The sequence below is a fragment of the Panthera uncia genome, chromosome B1, assembly GCF_023721935.1.
Source record: "Panthera uncia isolate 11264 chromosome B1, Puncia_PCG_1.0, whole genome shotgun sequence".
Lineage (NCBI taxonomy): Eukaryota > Metazoa > Chordata > Mammalia > Carnivora > Felidae > Panthera > Panthera uncia.
The window spans coordinates 142,605,758-142,628,236 of record NC_064811.1 but is presented as its reverse complement, the minus strand read 5'-3'; the positions used below and the strand labels follow the sequence as shown (position 1 = coordinate 142,628,236).

Here is a 22,479-nt window from a genome sequence, read left to right as displayed (position 1 = left end):
TGAATTGTTTGTTGTTGTTAGTCAAAACCATAAGTAAACCTACTTCCAGCTGAGGGAGCAGGTGTGCTAAGCACACGTTCTCAGAATACCCTCTTTCAGGACATTGTGGAAAGCTGCTCCACTATAGAGGTTGCCTCTTGCTTAAAAATGTGGGCTTTAAGCACCAACAAAATTTCAACTAAAAGACCCATATGAAGTATGAAATATGGGTCTTCATTACACCTAAATGAAATGCCGGTAGGCAACTTGGAGGGCAAGAGGAAGGGTCTCTGTGAGGCTGAGATACCTAAAGGGGGAAAGCAGGGAAGAAGGGAGAAAGGAATGAAAGAAAGAGGGAGGGGAGAAAGGAGGAATAAGAACAAAGGAACAAAAGGGACAAGGATAGGTTAGGATGAAGGAAAAGAAGAAAAGAAAATGGTGAGGAAGTGATTGCAGGCCTCGGCTATAAATGGTTCAGGTTGAAACAGAACACGTGTAAAGCATTTCAACCAAAAAGTAAAAGAGAGCCAGGAGAAGCATCTGTGATTTCTTTCTTTTCTTGTTTAGTCCTAATGTACATTAAGCTCAGAAATACAGCCATACGAAGCTGCTATGCATCAAGACATAAGCATGACCACTGCCATACTTTCACACTGTATGACTCTTTCTGTGCTTCCCTTCTTGGGTGAATCCGATTTCCCCACCCCCATGTGCCTGCAGAAAACGCTGCCCTGACAAACCCCTGAGAAGCCTTTACTTTTGTTTCGAAATCTGAACACAGCCCCACATGGACTCTGGGATGCTGGACCATCATGATCTTGAGAGAGTTAATGAGGCTTGGAAGTGGTTAACAGAGAGCTCAGGTCTAGTCAGTTTCTTCGTCAGGACAAGGTGGAAATGCAAGTTTGAAATGGGCCAAGTCTCGCGGAATGAAAAATACAGAAAAGGTAGTCCTCCTTACCTGTAGTCAACCACAGTCGAAAGCAGATGATCCTCCTTCTGAAAGTCAGTAGTAGTAGCCTAAGGCTCCATAGTGCCTCTGTCATTCACCTCACTTTCTCCAAAAGGTAGACATTTTATCATCTCACAACATCACAAGAAGGGTGAGTGCAATACAATAAGATATTTTTAGAGCGAGAGGGACCACATTCAGTTAATTTTTATTACAGTATATTGTTATAGTTGTTCTATTTATATGAACCTCCGTTGTTAATCTCTTACTGTGCATACTTTATAAATTAAACTTTATTATAGGTATGTATGTATAGGAAAAAACATAGTATAAATAGGGTTCAGGTAATATCTGCAGGTTCAGGCATCCACTGGGAGTCTTGGAACGTATCCCCCACAGATAAGGGGTGGGGGGACCACTGTGTTGAACTACTGTCTTTTTAAATAGGATATTTTAAATCCCACATGCTTCAGAGCCACCAGAAATGAGGTAGATAGCATTTTGCTAGCATATCTTTTCAAATATTTAAAGAATGTCTTATATACTTCTGTTGATTTAATAAAGTAACTCAGAAGGGTTAAGCAGGGTTTGGCATCTTCAAGATGGCGATTTTGCTTCTGATAACTTTCCAGAAAAATTAAATGTGTTGTGAAGGATAAATTACAGTTTGATGCAAGTTGTCTTGTTAAAATGTCATTCCTCTTCCCCAGCAACCTACTTCCCGTCTCATTAAGCCAGTCGACTGGATATATCCAGACAATTATGACGGTGATTTACTACCTTAATGCTCAATTGTTACTGGGAGCTGAAGGGTGGGGGAAGGGAAATAACATTCCCATCCTCTGTGTCTCATGGAGAGACGATCAAGCCCTCAGCTGTAGCATTAAACACAGCAATAGAAAGCAGAGGCACGGTAAAGCATTTTCACTGCGGTTATGAGCTGAGATATAAAATGAGATTTATTTGCAACAATCTGATAGAGAAAATTGAGTCCTGGGAATTGATGTCCCAGGGAGCCTTTCAAGTCAGCCAGGAGTTACTACAGGACGTGAGTAACACAGCAAAATATGAAAGAATGGGAAGAGGAAAAAAAAATTTGTGCTTTGACATTTTCTGCGGCCACTGCGAAAGATAAAGAAATTGACTAGTTTGTACAATATGAATTATGGTCACAATTATAGTCTTCCCTTGGTCCAGTCTCTCATAACAGTTGAATATCTTGAGTCCCAAATTGGGGCTGTAGCTCAGCCTTTTGCTTTTTTAAAATGTGGTTCTTCTACAGATGTGATGCCAAATAAATAAACCTTCAAATGGCTCTCTGTTTTCCCCAATAGGTTTCAACCTAATAGATAATTTCAAATAACTATGCTGGTTCTTCTAGCATTTCATTTCTTCTGGCATTTTATTTCTTAATTTTTCTGAAAATTACCACTGAAATTTAAGTTGATGATGTAGCAATCCCCAGTTGGCATTTTTAAATGAGAGTGGAAATTAGAAGTTTATGTTAAATTTCATTTACTCGGGTGTTCATTCTGCAGCCAATATTTGTCACAATTTTAATGTGTGTCTGTCTTTGCTGGACTGTGTCCAGGGAGAAGATATACGTGATTTTTCAATGTATGTAATTTGCCTCAAGGATATATTTCAAGTCTATACATGTTTGCACACTGCAAGAGGTCACAGGTAAAACTGAAAAAAAAAAAGTGAAGTTTCACGAATATATATGGGGGCTTTGACAAAATCAGGGATAAACCCCTTCCCTGAAGGGCTAAGTTCAATTCCTTTTAATAAGCAAGGTGTCTCAAGCTTCTGAACACCTGGCGACTGAAATCCAGTTTCTGTGCTGGTTCCTCTGTCTTCTACCCAAGATTATGCTACACAACATTCACTTAATCCCCACACCTGTCTCAACTGCTGGGGAGAATAATTTTTTGCAATCTTGACTCCCCCTTTTACTTGATCTTGAGATTTTTTGTCCCGAACCTATAGCTACTTCTATGAATAACCAGATGGCTATTTCAAAAAGGAAAAACTTTCTGACACCTTTATCACTGCCTCTAGATAGAAATAAGGGTAATGCTAACATTCAAGGATAACTGGTACATTCCATCACAACTCACTACCTCCTCTGAGGCAACCGAGGGGGTGGGGGAGGGGCACAATGGGTGCCTTCTGTTTTCCCCTCCAAGAGAGATGGTGTAAGAACTTGCCAAGCATCTCCTGTTTTACTTGTTGTGAACATGTGCAATTTATCTTTCTGAGAAAAGTGCATACAACTTTTGTGTAAATTGTTTAATTGTCACAATTGGTTAATTTCATCTTTCCCCCCCCCCCCCCAAGAGAGGCGGAAAATGATTAGTTTGTGTGGTGGGTGACGGTGATTCTTTCTTTGGCCCATAAAGGGAACTGGATCAAAAGATTCTGAAAAAAAAATGTCATTGGCTTAAACATTCACATCTGCACTGCATTTATATTTTTGACCTATAGTTCATGCTTGAACAGGACTCTTAAGTTCAATATTTTAACTAAAAAGTTGATAATATCTTCATTGTTTTATTACCATTTATCTCTAAGTTTGTTTGCTTGTTTATTTATTTATTTATTTTAATGTTTATTTATTTTTGAGAGAGTAAGAGAGAGAGTGCACAGAGGAGGGACAGAGAGGAATAGGGAGAGAATCCTAAGCAGGCTCCACACTGTCAGCATGGAGCCCTACGTGGGGCTTGAACTTATGTACCATGAGATCATGACCTGAACTGAAATCAAAAGTTGGACGCTTAACTGACTCAGCCATCCAGGCGCCCCTCATCTCTAAGTTTATAAGGCTATGTACTGTTCCCTGCTTTCTTCCTCTTTATCCCCAACTTTTTCTTTCTATGGTTATGTCCCATTCACTTTAATAAGGCAAAACATCTCTCACACTTAAAACTATATGAGAAATTTTAAAGAAAATGATTATAGATTCCATTCAGAAACGATACTCTGGGTAGCCAGTTTTCTCTTTCTTTCTTTCTTTCTTTCTTTCTTTCTTTCTTTCTTCCATTATTAAGATTGGCTAATTTTTTTAAAGGCTTTTTATTTTGAAATAATTATAGACTCACAAAAAATAGTGAAATCAATTCCTAGAGTTCCATGTATTCTTTACCCATCTTCCCCTGATGGTGACATCTTATGTGACTGCAGTACACAATCAAAACCAGCAAACTATTAAGTGGACTAGAGACCTATTCAGTTTTCACCAGTTTCTACATGCATTCTTGTGTGTGCACGTGTGTGTGTGTGTGTGTGTGTGTGTGTGCTTATAGTTCTATGTGGTCTGATCTCAGATGTGAGTCTGTGTAACGGCTCCCACAATTAAGGTACAGAGAGCTGTTTGTTCCCTCACCACAAAGGAACCTCTCTTGTTCTGCCCCTTTAGATTCACATCCTCCCTCCCTCTGTCTCCTATCCCCAACCCCTGGCAACCAGTAATCTGTTCTCCATCTCTGTACTTTTGTCATTCCCAGGCTGTTAGAGAATGGGAATCACACAGTATATAACCTTTGGAGATGGACTTTCTTCACTAAGCATCATGTCCTCGAGGTCCATCCAAAGTTGTTGTGTGTATTAACAGTTCATTCCTTTTTATTGCTGAGTAGTATTCCATTCTGTAGATGTTCCAGAGCCTGCTCAACAATCCACTCTTTGAAAGACAGTGGTTGTGTCCAGGTTTTTGTAATTTCAAAGCTGCTATGAACATTCCTGTACAATTGACCCTCGAACAGCATGGCGGGGTAGGGACACTGACCCCCCTCACACAGTAGAAAATCCACATGTAACATTTGACTCCCCCAAACTTAACTACCGATAGCCTACTGTTGACTGGAAGCCTTGCTGATAACATAGTCAATTACTACATATTTTGTATATTATATGTATTATACACTGCATTCTTGCAATAAAGTGAGCTAGCAAAAAAAAATGTTATTAAGAAAATCATAAGGAAGAGGAAATACATTTACAGTACTATACTGTAAAAAATTCCTATGTAAGTGGACCTGTGCAGTTCAAATCTCTGTTGTTCAATGATCAACTGTACAGGTTTTTATGTATGCATGTTTGAACACAAGTTTTCATTTCCCTGGGATAAATGCCCAAGAGTATATAATTGCCGTGTTATATGGAAAGTGTACATTTAGTTTATAAGAAACTGTTGAACAGTTTTCCAAAGTGGCTGTACCATTTTATATTTCTACCAGCAGTATAGGAGGAATCCACGTTTTTCTGCATCCTTACCAGCACCAGTCTTTTTAGATAGGTAAATGAATATCAAAATATTGTAAGAAGTCACACAAAGGCCATGTAGACACTGAGCCAAATGCATGGAGGTACTTAGCTTGTATATGAGCCTAAGACCACTTTTTCAGGAGGGTTGACTGCAACATTTGTTGTAATATAAATTCCCCAGACCTTATTAGCCCGTAGCCATGCATCAGTTAGCAATGGCTGCAAGTGAGGAAAACCCAGTTACAGTCAGTTAAGCACATGGGGCTATTTTCCTTCCTTAACAAGAAGTCCAGAACCCAGCCATTGCAGAGGCTCAAAGACGATGGCAGCTACTGCTTCAGGATAGTGTTTGTACCAGGAAGGAAAATGTTTTCCCAAGAATGTCAGTACAATTTCCTGTTTTGGTCCTGAACACTGTCCTGAGTTTCTCATGGCTGGAATGTTAAAGGAAGTGAGTTCTGAAAACCTCAGTGGGTCAGGCATTTACCGTTGTCTGACATAGGACAGTACACATCAATGGTCGACTTTGGCCAGCTTAAAGCTTTACCTGATGATGCATGGCCCACCCTCAAGTATTTCTGGGTTTTACCACAGGGGTATCTCATTTGTGCTTATAAGCAAAGTCCTCTCCCACTCAGGATTACTGTGCTCCAGCAGGTCTGAGGCACAATGGTGTCTGTAGGGCTCTGTCCTCCCCTAGGCCTCTGCCATGGTTTTCTTGCTGTCACTGAGGAACTGAACACTCATATCCTCCCTGCCTTGTGCTTTGTGTTTCATGAAGCCCTTCCTGAATGCATTTAATCACTTTGGCCTGCAGACCTTCACTCTCCATTGCTTTTGAGTTTGTCCATGGGCTAGGCACATGACTAGGACACTGACGATCCTTTCCACCGATAGGTGTTTTTCATTCTTGACATGCACACAAAAGTATATCTTAGCATGCTCTTTCTGTGGCAAATCATATAATGCAAGTGAACAACTGAGGAGGGGACTCTGTCAGTCTCACCTGATCAGATGGAAATCTCTGTTTAAGCCTAAAAAGGGCCACCCATGTTTACTGTCTTCCTTTTGATCACATGGGTTAGTTCAGCTGGTCTACCTGGCTGGATCACTAACACTGTGCTCCCTCACGGCTCAGTGTTTGTTTCCCAGGGAACAATGTTGGAATGAAAAAGGACTATTTTTCAGTCAAGGGTGGAGACCCAGTTAGAACCTTTCTTAAACTCCAGTGGGTCAAAGAGAACTCCTATCTTAACTGCTACCTTCTTGACTTGATATGTGTAAAAGTGTTTGGGATTTACATTCGTTAAGATGCAAATGCCAGCTGCTATAACAAAGACTCCAGTATAGCTGTGGCTGACACAAGACAGAAGTTGATTTCTCTGTCTGGGTCCAGAGTTGATGTAGCATCTCTATCATCTGGTTGCCTTTTATGTTGTTGCTCTGCCATGCTCAACAGGCAGCTTCAGTCCCTGTGTCCAATATGGCTAGCTGTCACCATCGCGTTCACACCTAACCAGTGAGAAGGGGAAAGTAGAATGGGGGGAGGGGGGAAACCCTTTCCTTTTATGGGCATGACAGGAAGTTACCCACATAATTTTGTCTTGAATCCTATTAATCTGACTTTTGCATCTTTGTCCCACTTAGGTACAAGATGCTGGGAAATGTGGTCTGCATCCTAGACTGCCACAAGATTAGCAGGAGCTTCTACTACCAGAACAGGATTATGATATTGGGGAACAACTAGCAGGACCAGATAAATGCCCTCTACCTTTGGGGCCAAAAAGAAGTGCTAGAATTTAGGGGAGCGGTCCTCAACCAGGGGCGATTTCTGGAGATATCATTGTTTGTCTTAACGGGAGTGATGTGTGTTACTGGCAGCTAGTGGGTAGATGCTGCTAAACTTTGTACAATGCACAGGACAGCACCCCTCCCCCCTCACAAAACAAATTATCCAGCCTGAAATGTCAGTAGTGCTGAGGTTCAGAAATCCTGCCTTAGGGATATATCTTTACAAAGTCCTAGCCCACCACATTAAAACAATGTTTTGGCTTTCATTTGTGCTTTTATGTATGTATGTATGTATGTATGTATTTGGTTTGTTTATTTATTTTGAGACAGAGAGAGAATGAGAGAGAATCCTAAGCAGGCTCTGTGCTGTCAGCACAGAGCTCGACATGGGACTCGATCTCATGAATTGTGAGATCATGACGTGAACCAAAATCAAGAGCCAGATGCCCAACCAACTGAGCCACCCAGGTACCCCTCATTTGTGCTTTTATAAGCAAATTTCTAAGACTAGTGTCCTCTTAGGGGAGATTTGGGTGATAGCAAGGTGCTTCCAGTAAATTAGAATTGGAGCTTGCTGTGGTCTGAACATTTGTGTTCCACCCCTTCAACCCTTCCCCCCCCCCCCCCCCCCCCCCCCCCCCCCCCAGTTCATATCCTAAAATCCTAAAGCCCAATGTGATGATATTAGGAAGTGGGACCTCTGGCAACTGCTTAGATCATGAGGGTGGAGCCCTCATGAATAGGATTAATGCTCTTACAAAAAGACCCTGCAGAGCTCCCTTGCCCCTTCCACCAGGTGAGGACACAGTGAAAAGCCTGTGGCTGTGACCCCAGAAGAGGGCCCTCATCCAGGGGACCTCAGTGGCTCAGTCGGTTGAACAACCAACTTCAGCTCAGGTAATGATCTCGTGGTCTGTGGGTTCGAGCCTCACATCAGGCTCTGTGCTGACAGTTCAGAGCCTGGAGCCTGCTTCCAATTCTGTGTTTCCCTCTCTCTTTGCCCCTCCCCTGTCTCTCAAAAATAAATAAATGTTTAAAAAAAAAAAAAGAGGACCCTCATCCAACCTTACTGGCACTTTGGTCTTAAACTTCCAGCCTCCAGAATTGCAAGGAATACATTCCTTTTCCTAATAAGATACCCAGTGTGTGGTATTTTGTTATAGCAGCATGAATAGGCTAAGACTGAGGTGTAAAACACCATTTGCTCAGTTTGCCAGAGGTCACATTAATGAAGGAATGAAACTTGTCGACCCTTGCGTATAGTTCCACCATAGTCATTAACAAGCCGGCTTTAGTCCTGAAGAGGAAGATTTCCTTCTTTGGGTTTTCCCAAGCTATTTAATAATATATCATATACCACTAAACCAGAGGAAAGGAGGAAATCTATTCAATTACAGACAAGTGTAATTTTGTACAATTAATCATAGTCTTCTTAAGGGAAATAAAAATAATTTGTTTTTAGTAAGAAGGAACCTATAATTATTTGGTGAGAGAGGAAAAACTACTTTTAATATATCATGTTTACTTTGAATGTGGTGAAATGTATTGCAGCTTTGCTGTTAGTCTTAGGCATGAAAAACTGTGTGTTAAATTTTGTCATTTCTGGTTCTGATAATCTGCTTTGATGACAGATTAGAAATGCAGTTTGGCTTTTCAGGACATAAATCTCAAATAATCAACATGAGAGAACGGCACCAAATCCTCCAGAGACGTTTCTAACATGAGATGATGACGCTTCTTAATAAACTCAGGATTAGTGATGTAACTTGTCACTGGTTCAGCCAGAAGACACAGGGAAATATCACAGTTGCTACAGTGACCACTCAGAAGTTGTATTCTATAAATCTGGAAAATCAACTTCTGGAAATTCTCCCCTGGGATGAAGATATACTATGTGTCAGCCATGTATCACAGAAACCTTTTATTATTTTAGGCATCATACATTTTTTCTTGTGGAGAGAAGCAAGAATATTGTTCCTCATTTCCTATTCCCCTAGATTTGAGGGATGTCTAAGTTCTTCGTAGGACATTACAGTCACCTCTCTTAAAATATCCATCTCCCAGTGAATCACATACAATTTTCGCATCTTTGTTCCACTTCCGTCTACTATTTTACTTTTCATACCATTGTAATTTGTTTTTCCCAATTAGAAAGTACATATCTGGCAGAGAATTTTCACTTCTTTTTTTTGAAAGCTTATTTATTTATTTTGAGAGAGAGAGCGAGTGCACAAGTGGGGGAAGGGCAGAGAGAGAGAGAGAGAGGAAGAGAGAGAATCCCAAGCAGGCTCTGCACTGTCAGCGTGAACCCAATGCAGGGCTCAAACCCATGAATCAGGAAATCACAACCTGAGCTGAAGTCAGATGCCTAACCGACTGAGCCACCCAGGCTCCCTGAGAATTAACTTCTTACACTTTATTTCTCCTGTGACATCCAGTAGATTTCCTTCCCTGTATAGGACATCTTTATGGACTTTGTGTTTTAGCTTTGCTTAACACCATGGTTATTAAGCATGATCTTGGAGTCATAATTACACTTATCACCATTATGAAATTATGTGCAATTAACTTGTTCTTAATTATGGACTGCAAAAGAATTTGGAACATTAGAGAATAGAGAATAAAAGATCTGGATTTTATGCGATTAAGAGATATTTTAAGTAGGGAAATAAGTGCACATATACAGTAAAACAATATATAGAACTTCCATTTGTTGTATCTGGTGATATTTAGCAGAGATCATTTAAAGCAGATTATGTCTGAAAGTAGAAATCAAGGAATCCTTGTTAATATCTCTGTTTATTTGTGAAGTAGAAGCAGCATAGCCTCTGGCATCCAAGACAAAGACTTGAGCCCCTTGTTACCCTTCACCATTTACTGGCTGTGTTTCTGTAAGCAAGTTACTTTAACCTTGATGAGCTTCATTTTCCTTATGCATAGAATGGGATTATGATACCTTCCTTTTAAGAACATTGTGAGTATTAAATTAAACAAATTCACACAGAAAGCACCCAGCACCCTGCCTGGCAAGTGCTTGGGTTCTTGGGTTCTTGGGTTACAAGCAACAGAAACCAACATTGCCAAACTTAAGGCAGAGAAGCAGATCTATTAGAATCATAGAATCAAGGAAGAAATGAACGACCCAGTTTCAGAACTAGGAGACTCTTGGTATCTCTGCAGCAGGAAGTGTTGACTGTTTTCTGGGTACAGCTATTTTCATGCATGAGTGGAATCATCTCCAACCAGTCTTAGTTCTTGTCAAGATTTAAATTCCCAGGAAAGAGATGCTTATTGTTCTAGATTAGGTCACCTGATTTTACAAAGGCTGGGGGATTGGGTTAAGTCATTGGCAGCCTCACCAGAACCACGAAGAAAGTGGGAACAACATTCTCTATAGCGAACGGGAGATAGTGTTACTGAAAGAAAAACAGGAAGGTATTCAGAGCAGAAAAAGCATAGATTTCCACTACACCAACACATAGTAGGTGCTCGGTTAGTGTTAATTTCCTTCATCCATTTAAACCCTTTCTGTTTATACCTTAGTGTAAAATTTCCAGCATGTGTGTATGTGTGTGTGTTTAACGTTATGTTTTTCTTTTTTTTAAATGTATGTTTATTTTTGAGAGAGAGAGAGAGAGAGTGCAAGCAGGGGAGGGACAGAGAGAGAGGGAGACACAGAATCCTTAGCAGGCTGTAGGCTCTGAGCTGTCAGCACAGAGCCTGATGTGGGGCTCAAACTCACGAACCTCAAGATCATGACCTGAGCTGAAGTTGGACGCTTAATCGACTGAGTCACACAGGTACCCCTTAACATTATGGTTTCTAACAGTTGGTATTTTTGACAGTTGGTAAGCTAAGACTCTTACACTCATTTTTCCCCATCCCAGGATTGTCTTCTGTCTCATCCTTGACACTTTCCATTATTCAGTGGAGACTTTGGTATCTGGCTTATAGTCTCTCTTTCCATTCTGAACCCTGTCATCAGCTTGGTTGACTTCCACATCCATATGGTCACACTGCTCCGATACTAGCTTCTCATTTTGTTAACTCTTCATTGTCAGTGACCTTATCCTCCATTTCTATCTCAGCAATTCCCAAAATTGTCTAGAAAATCGCCAATATATACATCATTTTTCTGATCACCAGCAACCTCCTATCCTTTGCACTTGCTTTCTCAACTACTCTCAGTATGCATTTTACCTCATATTATCTGTTCCTGCTTTATTATCTTCTTTATGCAGCCTGGATTCCATGGTCCAGCATTCTAGTCACTCTCTTGGCCATCACTGAATTTCCTGAGTTGTTTATGTTTCACACTTGGCCTGGAAAAATCAGCATTTCTGGGTAAGCTCAGTAGCACTTGGCTGCGGAGTACATCCCGGGAAAATGACAGTCATCAGGTTGAAATGGACCCTCAATATAGTCCAGTAATCCCAGTCTCTCTGATCAGTTTATATTTCCACCCTCTATATGAAATTGTTCTGTTAGACTACTTTTTAATAATCCATGTCATGGATTGTTGATTTTGTTCTAAAATATCTCTTAAACCCATAAACTTTTCTCCATCCTCACTATAGCCACCCCAGTATAATCCACCATAATCTCATGCTTGGATTACTATAGTGAGCTCCTATGTGGTTCCCAAATATCATCTCTTATTCCCTCCAAATACATCTTCTCTAGTGTATCCATGGTCATGTTTTAAGGCTCTTCTATTGCTTTCTCTTTTCTTTAACATACACTTCAAAATCTGCAAGGTGTCCTATGAGGCCTAGCAAAATATAACTTACTCTTTCTTTCTTTCTTTTTCTTTTTTCTTTCTCTTTCTTTCTTTCTTTCTTTCTTTCTTTCTTATTTCTTTCAAGAACTTTATTAATAGGTGCTTGCTGTTGGTTGACTCTTGAAAAAAATCAAGTTGGAAACTTTTTTTTTAAAGATCTTATTTTGAAGTAATCTCTGTGCCCAATGTGAGGCTCAAACGCATAACCCTGAGATCAAGAGTCACATGCTCTACCAACTGAGCCAGCCAGGAACCCCCAAGTTGTAAACTTTTATTACAAATTAAAAATGAAGGGTGTCTGGGTGGCTCAGTTGGTTGGTGTCCAAGTCTTGATTTCGGCTCAGGTCATGATCCCAGGGTTGTGAGATCAAGCCCCACATCAGGCTCTGTGCTGAGCATGGATCCTGCTTAAGATTCTCCCTCTCTCTCTCTCTCTCTCTCTCTCTCTCCCTCTGCCCCCTCCCCTGCTTGTGTTCTCTCTATCTAAAATTTAAAAAAAAATTAGGGGAATGTGGGTGGCTCAGTTGTTTGGGCATCCCACTTTGGCTCAGGTCATAATCTCGTGGTTCATGAGTTTGAACCCCACATCAGGCTCACTGCTGTCAGCCTGTCAGCACAGAGCCTGTTTCAGATCCTCTGTCCTCCCCTCTATGCCCCTCCCCTGCTTGCGCTCTCCCAAAACTAAATGTTAAGAAAAAAAAAATTAAAAATGAGGTTCCTAAGTTACTTAAGGTGACCAGATATGGAACAATTTAAAAAACTTTAAAGGTGTATTGAGAAAAACTAGGCTTTTTTTTAAACTACACTTGTCATTACCAAAAAGAGACATCTTTAGGTAAAAATAGGTAAAAAAAAAAAAAAATAGGTAAAAAAAAAAAACCCATGCTGCATAGATAGTGCAGATAGTTCTATTTATGTAGTCAAGGGCAAAAAGCAAGCACTTAAGGTCTTCAGCTCCAACCTTGCATTTACTTCTTATTGCTGGAATTTCATATTCATTTCTTCTTGTTAGGTGAGTAAACCAGATGATATAGTATAGATGATAAGCAGGTACTTACTCAGCCCTGATCTGCTCAACCTTGGGAGTCGATGAATTCTCAGCTTCTGGATTGACTGCTATTGTCTCTTTGCCATGGTGTGGTTTAGAGTTTTCTGGGTGTCTGCCTATGTTGAGGTGGCTGCTGGCATAGGGTCTTATCTTGATTTTCATTATCTTCTTCAAAGCCATCCTCTCTAGGCTATCTTTGGGGAAGATAACTCCTGCGGAATCATGGTATATAACCCTGATACATATTCTGTCTTGCTGGTCTACCTTACTTTCCTGAACCTGGCTTGTCAGCTCCCTCTACCACTTCTCCCTGCACAGAAGGGTTGGAAGACAGTGGTTGATGCCCATAGGGTCCTCCCCCCACCCCCCGGCAACTCTTGTTATTCTGGGACTTCTGCAGGTAATTGTGTGGAAGACTCCCTGGATGGATAGCATCGATAGTGGTTACCAACCAAAGCATATTTTCAGCCTTGAACCGGAGCTCTACCAGGGCCTGTGACATTTGCTGCCTCTGTACCCTTTCCTTGTCCTTCTTTTTTTTTTTTTTTTTTTTTTTTAATTTTTTTTTTCAACGTTTTTTATTTATTTTTGGGACAGAGAGAGACAGAGCATGAACGGGGGAGGGGCAGAGAGAGAGGGAGACACAGAATCGGAAACAGGCTCCAGGCTCCGAGCCATCAGCCCAGAGCCTGACGCGGGGCTCGAACTCACGGACCGCGAGATCGTGACCTGGCTGAAGTCGGACGCTTAACCGACTGCGCCACCCAGGCGCCCCTCCTTGTCCTTCAACAATATCAAATTTCACAGTCTCTCCATCTCCTATACTGTGAAGGTACTTCCTGGCATTATTCTTGTTCATAGCAGTCTTGTTTACAAATACATCTTCCTTGGTGTCATTCCTTTTGATGAAACTATATCTTCTTTCTTTCTTTCTTTCTTTCTTTCTTTCTTTCTTTCTTTTGTTTTTATTTTTAATTTCAGTTAGTTAACATACAGTGCAATATTAGTTTCAGGGGTAGAATTTAGTGGATTCAGTAATTCTGTACATCACCCAGTGCTCATCATGACAAGCACACTTCTTAATCCCCATCACCTATTTCACCCACTCCCACCCCCACCTCCCCTCTGGTAGCTATCAGTTTGTTCTCTACAGTTAAGAGTCTATATCTTAGTTTACCTCTCTCACTCTCCCCCCGCCCCCTTCTTTGCTCATTTGTTTTTTTTCTTAAATTCCACATATGAGTGAAATCATATGGTATTTATCTTTTTCTGACTTTTTGCTTAGCATAATACTCTCTAGCTCCAACTATGTCATTGCAAATGGCAAAATGTCATTGTTTTTACAGCTAAATGGTATTCCATTGTATAAATGCATCACATCTTCTCTATCTGTTTCTTACATTGAACCATTTTACTGTTCCCCAAACCTTTGTTGCGATGACCTTGCCCCCACAGGCATGCACCACCCATGTGAGGTCACCTGGGCCCACTCCCTGCACCCTGGCTGCTGCCAGTGGAGCCCAGCTTGGTGTCAGCAGTGCCGAGGGCAGGTGGCTGCTGGGTCCCAGCCTTACCACTCACAGTTGCAGTGATGGTGACTGGGGCAGCTGTGACTGCTGAGGTTCCTCCCAGCATGTGATGGTAACTAGGCCCACAGCAACTCATAGTTCTTCAGTTCTTTTTTTTTTTTTTTTCATTTTATTTTACTGTTCCCTCTTCTCTCGAGCTTCAGGCACACTGGCCCAATGTTCAATTTCTAGAATAGTTTCCATCTCAGATGATTGCATAGTCAGGTTCCATACCTCTTTTCTCCACACTAACCCTAGCCCTGTTGTCTTCTTTACTCGATTAACTCTTTCTCACTCTTTCTTACTAAGACGAATTGAAATGTTACTTCTTTAGGAAATTTCTCTTGCTTCTCCAGGCTACGTTACCCCCATTGTACATTTCTATTTCCCTCTGCCCCACTTGTGCTTTTCTTTCATAACGTTTGTCACAACCATAAATACTTGTTCAACGTCTACCTTCCCCTCTGGACTATAAGTTTTATAAAAGGAATAACTTTTGTTCACCACTATTTCTTGAGACCCTAACACAGTGAAGGGAACACAGTGATGGAATGTCTTCTGACTGTGTATCGGTGGGCATGTGTCTCCAGTGGGCCATGATCAGGTATTCCATTGCCCTGGGAAACAGATCTTTCCCTAGTGCTTGGAAAATATTGTGTAAATAAATAGATTTTTCTCAACTTAACTTTTTCTGTGATTATTATTTTAAAACTTTGGCTTGAATCCTCAGAAATACCTGTGTAATCCCCCAAATTAACAAAGAACTACTAATGAAATGTTAATAGAAAATTTGAAAATAGTTAATCACACATAGTTTTAGAGTTAGCCTTCCCCTCATTTATGTGGGCCTGTGTTTATGCTATATTTTTAAAATATTAAATATGTATAATGTGTGAAATACATTTTCTGCTACTAAGAATATTCTTAGATTATGTAATACTCAGGAAACAACAGATGTTGGCAAGGATATGGAGAAAGGGGAACACTTTTGCACTGCTGGTGGGAATGCAAACTGGTGCAGCTGCTCTGGAAAACAGTATGGAGGTTCCTTGAAAAATTAAAAATAGAGCTACCCTATAATCCAGTAGTTTCACTACTAGGTATTTATCCAAAGGATACAAAAATGATGATTCAAAGGGATACATGGACCCCAATGTTTATAGCAGCACTATCAACAAGAGCCGAATTATGGAAAAAGCCCAAATGTCCATTGACTGATGAATGGATAAAGAAGGTGTGGTGTGTATATAGAAAATGGAATATTACTTTGTGATAAAAAAGAATGAAATCTTACCATTTGAAATAATGTGGATAGGACTAGAGTGTATTATGCTAAGTGAAATGAGTCAGAGAAAGACAAATGTATGATTTTCACTCATATGTGGAATTTAAGGAACACAACAGATGAACATAGAGGAAGAGAAAGAAAAAGAAGATAAAAACAGAGAAGGAAGCAAACCATAAGAAACTCTTTTTTTAAATTTATTAATTTTTAAAAATTTATATCCAAGTTAGTTAGCATATAGTGCAATCATGATTTCAGTAGAATCCAATGATTCATCACCTGTAAATAACACCCACTGCTTACTCAGCAAGTGTCTTCCTTAATGCCCCTTGCCCAATTAGCCCATCCCCCCACCCAACACCCTTCCAGAAACTCTCAGTTTGTTTTCCATATTTATGAGTCTCTTCTGTTTTGTTCCCCTCCCTGTTTTTATATTATTTTTGTTTCCCTTCCCTTATGTTTATCTGTTTTGTATCTTAAATCCCACATATGAGTGAAATCATGTGATATTTATCTTTCTCTGACAGACTCATTTCACTTAGCATAGTACACTCTAGTTCCATCCACGTTCTTGCAAATGGCAAGTTATCATTCTTTTTGATTGCGAGTAATATTCCATTGTGTGTGTGTGTATGTGTGTGTGTGTGGCATCTCTTGTTTCCCGAGTTATTCATTACATAATCTAAGAATATCTTAGTAGTAGAAAATGTGTTTCACACATTATATATATTTAATATTTTAAAAATATACCATAAACAGAGGCCCACATAAATGAGGGGAAGGCTTACTCTAAAGCTATGTGTGATTAGCATATATATATATATATATATATATATATATATATCCACCACACGTTCTTTATCCATTCATCAGTTGATGAACATAATGCTGACATAAACGTGGGGATGCATGTGTCCCTTTGAAACAGCACTCCTGTATGCTTTGAATAAATATCTAGTAGTGCAATTGCTGAGTCGTAGGGTAGTTCTATCTTTAATTTTTTGAGGAACCTCCATACTGCTTTCCAGAGTGGCTGCACCAGTTTGCATTCCATCAGCAGTGCAAAAGTGTTCCCCTTTCTCCACATCCTCACCAACATCTGTTGTTGCCTGAGTTGTTAATGTGAGCCATTCTGACAGGTGTGAGGTGATCTCTCATTGTGGTTTTGATTTGTATTTCCCTGATGATGAGTGATGTTGAACATCTTTTCATGTGTCTGTTAGCCATCTGGATGTCTTCTTTGGAAAAGTGTCTATTCATGTCTTTTGCCCATTTCTTCACTAGATTATTATTTTTTGGGTATTGAGTTTGATAAGTTCTTTATAGACTTTGGATACTAACCTTTTATCTGATATACCATTTGCAAATATCTTTTCCTATTGTATTGGTTACCTTTTGGTTTTGCTGATTGTTTCCTTTGCTGTGGAGAAGCTTTTTATTTTGATGAGGTCCTGATAGTTCATTTTTGCTTTTGTTTCCCTTGCCTCCAGAGACGTTTTGAATATGAAGTTGCTGCGAGCAAGATCAAAGAGGTTTTTGCCTGCTTTCTCCTCGAGGATTTTGATGGCTTCCTGTCTTACATTGAAGTCTTTCATCCATTTTGAGTTTATTTTTGTGTATGGTGTAAGAAAGTGGTCCAGGTTCATTTTTCTACATGTCGCTGTCCAGTTTTCCCAGCACCACTTGCTGAAGAGACTGTCTTTAACCATTGGATATTCTTTCTTGCTTTGTCAAAGATTAGTTGGCCATATGTTTGTGGGTCCATTTCTGGGTTCTCTATTCTGTTCCACTGATCCAAGTGTCTGCTCTTGTGCCAGTTCCATACTGTCTTGATGATTACAGCTTTGTAGTATAGCTTGAAGTCTGAGATTGTGATGTCTCCTGCTTTGGTTTTCTTTTTCAGGATTACTTTGGTTATTCGGGGTCTTTTCTGGTTCCATACAAATTTTAGGATTATTTGTTCTAGCTCTGTGAAGAATACTGGCGTTACTTTGATAGGGATTGCGTTGAATATGTAGATTGCTTTGGGTAGTATCGACATGTTAACAATATTTGTTCTTCCTATCCAGGAACATGGAATCTTTTCCATTTTTTTGGTGTCTTCTTCAATTTCTTTCAAAAGCTTTCTACAGTTTTCAGTGTATAGATTTTTCACCTCTTTGGTTAGATTTATTCCTAGGTATTTTATGCCTTTTGGTGTGACTGTAAATGGGATCGATTCCTTGATTTCTCTTTCTGTCGCTTTATTGTTGGTGTATAGGAATGCAACCGATTTCTGTGCATTGATTTTATATCCTGCAACATTGCTGAATTCATGAATCAATTATAGCAGTTTTTTTGTAGAATCTTTTGGGTTTCCCATATACAGTATCATGTCATCTGCGAAGAGTGAAAGTTTGACCTTCTCCTGGCCGATTTGGATGCCTGAGGAGAGGATATTTTTAAAGATTATTTATTTATTTTTGAGAGAGATGTGATGGGTGGGGACAAAGAGAGAGGAGAGAGAGAATCCCAAGCAGGTTCTGTGCTGTCAGTCCAGAGCCTGATGCAAGGCTTGATCTTATGAACTGTGAAATCATGACCTGAGCCAAAACCAAGAGTTGGATGCTTAACCAGCTGAGCCACCCAGGTGCCCCAGCACCTATCTACTTTTGTTTGATTCCCTACTTTATCATAGCTTCACAACAGCTCCCAAAGTTGTATATTAGTGCAACTTATGCCACAAAGGAAAAGGAGGATGTGATAGATACTAACAGGGAAACACATTTTATAATGTATTTTAGTAGCATTCTGAGGACTGGAATTAGAAACATATTTGAGGATAATTCTTTTTAAGTAAAAAAAAAAACATGAGTTGAGCTCTCAGGTAACAAATATTTTTTAAACATTTTTTTATCCAGTGATTTGAAAGAAATGAAAGGGGTGGAAGTTAGAAACCAGAAATGTGATAGATGTATTTTGTCTAAGGTACAAGAAGTACTAGATATCAGAAGAAAAACACAAGCTGAAGAAAAGAATGCTTTTTAGTCTTAGAAACCAGAAGAATGATGTAACACGAGACTCTTAATGGTGATGACTAAGCCATGACTCTCAATGCATATGCCCAGAGAGCCCACTGATGGAAAGAACTAGTAATTATTAGTAATTTTGAAGTGACAGCATTGTTCTATATGCTTTATTTAGGATTGACTCATCTCATGCTTGTGAATGACCTCATGTGTATGTTATTTTTCCCATTTTTCAGATATAATTTAACCTGGAGACTTTAATAACTTACTCAAGATCACTCAGTTGTTGGTACAGCCAGAAGAGTCTAACTGTAGTTAAACATGATGTTATATTGCCAATCTCATATTTATTTTTAGAGTCTTGCCTAAAATAGCAGACTAAGACTTCACTTTGACTGAAAAATATTCGTGTTGTAGTTTGTCACATTCTAAGCAAATTCTTTTCAACAGATTTACTTGATTTCTGTTTTGCAGAATGGAAAAAGGATACTTTATATAGTTTTGGTTAAGAATCATCTACATTAGGGGCACTTGGGTGGCTCAGTTGGTTGAGCGTCTGACTTCAGCTCAGGTCATGACCTCACAGTCCATGAGTTCGAGCCCTGTGTTGGGCTCTGTGTTGACAGCTCAGAGCCTGGAGCCCGCTTCAGATTCTGTGTCTCCCTCTGTCTCTGCCCATCCCCTGCTCATGCTCTGTCTCTCTCTGTCTCAAAAATAAGTAAAAACATTTAAAAAATTTTAAGAATCATCTACGTTATACTCATTTATTTTAAATTAGTATAGTCTAGGAGTTAACTTAATAAATTAGCTGAATAAATTAATATGTCAGTTTTCAAAATAAGAAAATGAATTCTGGCCTATTTTTCCCCCATTCATAAGTTATGGAGGAACATGTAAATATTTGCTCCTTAATGCCTTAACTTAAAAAAATTATGAGTACTTCTTCCCAGAGGGGACTGATTATTACTCCTTATAGTATTGGTACCTGTTTCACTTTTTAAAATAATTCATATATCTCACCTCAGATATCATGACTTCCTTTTCCATTTCTCCACATATTATATGCTACATGCTGTTCTGAGACCCACTACTGCTTAATTGGAACAAAACATTTCTAGATTTCATGGGGCATTGGTTTTAGTTACTTAAAGGAGAGAAAAACACAGTAGTCTGTTAAGGAGACTAAATGATGTACATTTTACATTTAAAACAAGTGATCATTTGTTTTTCCTGTCTAGGATCAGGAGCAAGATAAAGATGATTACTTTCAATCAACATAGTACTGAAAGTCCTACTCAGGGAAATTAGGGAAGAAAAATAAATAAAAGTCATCTAGATTGGAAAGGAAGAAGTAAAACTGTCACTATTTGCAGATGACATGATATATATGTATCTATATATCCCTAAAGATGCCACACACACACACACACACACACACACAAAACCCTGTTAGAACTAATCAATGAATTCAGTAAAATTGTATGATACAAAACCAATATATAAAAATCTTGCATTTCTAAACACTAAGGACAAACTGTCAGAAAGAGAGATTAATAAGAGTCCCATTTACAATAGCATTAGAAAGAATAAAATGCCTAAGTGTAAATTGAACCAAGGCCTGTATACTGAAAACTATGATATTGTTGAAAGAAATTGAGGAAGAAACAAATAATTGGAAAGATACTCCATGCTCACAGATTGTAGGAATTAATTCTGTTAAAATGTCCACACTACCCAAAGCAATCTACAAATTCAATGCAATCTGTATTAAAATTGCAATGGCATTTTTCACAGAAATAGAACAAATAGTTCTAAAATTTGTATGGAACCACAAAAGACTTGAACAGTGGAAGTAATCTTGAAGCAAAGGAACAAATTTGGAAGCATCATGCTCCCTGACTTCAAAGTATATTACAGAGCTATAGTAATCAATACAGTATGGTATCAGCATAAAAACAGAGACATAGGTCAATGGAACAGAATAGAAACCCTAGAAATAAGCCCACACATATATGATTAATTTATGATGAAGGAGCCAGAAATATATAATGGGGAAAGGACAGTCTATTTAATAAATGATGCTGGGAAAACTGGACAGCCACATGCAAATGAGTGAAACTTGGACCACTAGCTTAAACCATACAGAAAAACTAGCTCAAAATGGTTTAAAGACTTGAATATAAGACCTGATGAAACCATAAAACTCTTAGAAGAAAACGTAGGTGGTAAGCTCCTTGACATTTGTCTTGGCGATGATATTCCGGATTTGACACTGAAAGCAAAGGCAACAAAAGCAAAAATGTATGAGTGGTACCACATCAAACTAAAAAGCTTTTGCACAGCAAAGGGAACCACCAACAAAATGAAAAGGGAGTCTACTGTGAGAGAAAATATTTACAAATCATGTATTTGATGGGGCGCCAGGGTAGCTCAGTTGGTTAAGTGTCCTACTTTGGCTCAGGTCATGATCTCGCAGTTTGTGATTTCGAGCCCTGCATCAGGCTCTGTGCTGATGCCTCGGAGCCTGGAGCCTGCTTCGGTTTCTGTGTCTCCCTCTCTCTCTGCCCCTCCCCTGCTCATGCTCTTTCTCTCCCTGTCTCTAAAAAATAAATGTTAAAAAAAATTTAAAAATAAAAAATAAAAAATAAAAATAAATCATGTATTTGATAAGGGGCTAATATCCAAAGTATATGAAGAACTTGTACAACTCAATAGTAAAAACAAACAAACAAAAAAGCACATACAATCTGAATTAAAAACTGGGCAGATGATCTGAATAGACATTTTGCCAAAGAAGACATGCAGATGACCAAGAGGTACACAAAAATATGTTCTACATTAAGAATCATCAGGGGAATGTAAACCAAAACCACAATGAGATATCACCTTACACCTGTATATTATCTTTTATCTATGTCTATTATCAAAAAGACTTCAAATAACAAGTGTTGGTGAGGATGTGGAGAAAAGGGAACCCTTGCACACTGTTGGCAGGAATGTAATTTGGTGTAGCCACTATGGAAAGAAGTATTAAAAAATAAAAAATAGAACTACCATATGATCCAGTAATTCTACTTCTGTATATTTATCTGAAGGAAGCAAAAACACTAACTTAAAAAGATATGCACCCACATGTTCACAGAAGCATTATTTACAATAGTGAAGACATGGAAGCAGCCTAGGTGTCCATGAATGGATGAGTGGATAAGGAAATTGTGGTATATATACACATACACAATGGAATAATATTCAGCTCTAAGAAGATGAAATCTTGCCTTTTTTTTGACCGTTTGGAAGTTTACTTTTTTATTTTTTAAAAATTTTCTTTCTACTTATTTTTAAAAAATTTAAATCCAAGTTAGTTAATATATAGTATAATAATGATTTCAGGAATAGAATCCAGTGATTCATCACTTATTTATAACACCCAGTGCTCATCCCAACAAGTGCCCTCCTTAATGCCTCCTGCCTATTTAGACCCTCCCCCCACCTAACACCCTTCCAGCATTCCTCAGTTTGTTCCCTGTATTTAAGAGTCTCTTATCATTTGTCTCCCTCTCTGTTTTTATCTTAATTTTCTTTCCCTTACCTTATGTTTATCCGTTTGTATCTTAAATTCCACATATGAGCTAAAACATGTGATATTTGTCTTTCTTTGACTAATTTCACTTAGCATAATATACTCTAGTTCTATCCATGTTGTTGCAAATGGCAAGTTATCATTCTTTTTGATCACCGAGTAATATTATATTGTGTGTATATATATATATATATATATACACACACACACACATATATATAT

General features: G+C 39.0%; 1 pseudogene; it reads right to left on the bottom strand.

Moving 5' to 3' along the window:
* Positions 1 to 14,481, bottom strand: part of LOC125922468 (Y-box-binding protein 1-like) — a 33,561-nt pseudogene extending 19,080 nt beyond the window's left edge.
* Positions 14,482 to 22,479: the final 7,998 nt, after the last annotated feature.